Below are 816 nucleotides of genomic sequence, written 5' to 3' on the forward strand. Positions count from 1 at the left end.
CATCCCCCACGATCATCATCCCCCTCAGCGGACAGTGGCCCAGCTCTGTGTGTCGTTATTGGCCTGCAATGGTTGTCTTAGCCTTAAGCCAGCGAAATGCTTCATAGTCATCGCTTCAGTGACAGGCCGTCATGGTGTCATCAGTAACACTGACATAAGATGGAAGTCGCACACACTTGATTCATGGTCTCCTTGATTTGATTCGCCTTGATCACTTAATCAGGGAGGGAGAGACTGTCAAGTGGGCCATCTCCTTCCATGCCCTTCCATATGGTATACAAATCGGTTCCTTCAGTTAATGATCCTGTGATTGAGATTCTTTGGATTTAAACCCTAATGCCTCCTTTTTCCCTACACTGTAAACCCTATGTAACCGATTACATAAGAAAATTTGAGTACATATATTATTTTTTTTAAGTAAACTTAACTCAAAAATTATACATTTTCATTCCTTCATGTATAATTTTTGAGTTAAGTTTACTTAAAAAAAATAATATATGTACTCAAATTTTCTTATGTAATCGGTTACATCAAAAGTTTTGAGTTCTCTGAACTTGTTCGGGTTTACAGTGTACTGAAGACTGGATCTGGCTTTTGCTTGTGCATGTGGTCAGAAATAACAAGTGTTTCAGGCTGGGATGATTTTGTGCAACTTGTGTGTTTTGTCGGAAGACAAATGTCAAGTTGTCAGATTGAGAGAATCCCCCACTGGCTTAGCTGTTCTCTGAGCACAAGTCTGCGGCATTTACAGTCTGTTTCACACCACTGACAAGCACTGACCATAATTTGCTGTCTGTTACACACTACTGACAAGCA

Source organism: Sprattus sprattus (genome assembly GCF_963457725.1).
Source record: "Sprattus sprattus genome assembly, chromosome: 8".
In the NCBI taxonomy this organism is placed as follows: domain Eukaryota; kingdom Metazoa; phylum Chordata; class Actinopteri; order Clupeiformes; family Clupeidae; genus Sprattus; species Sprattus sprattus.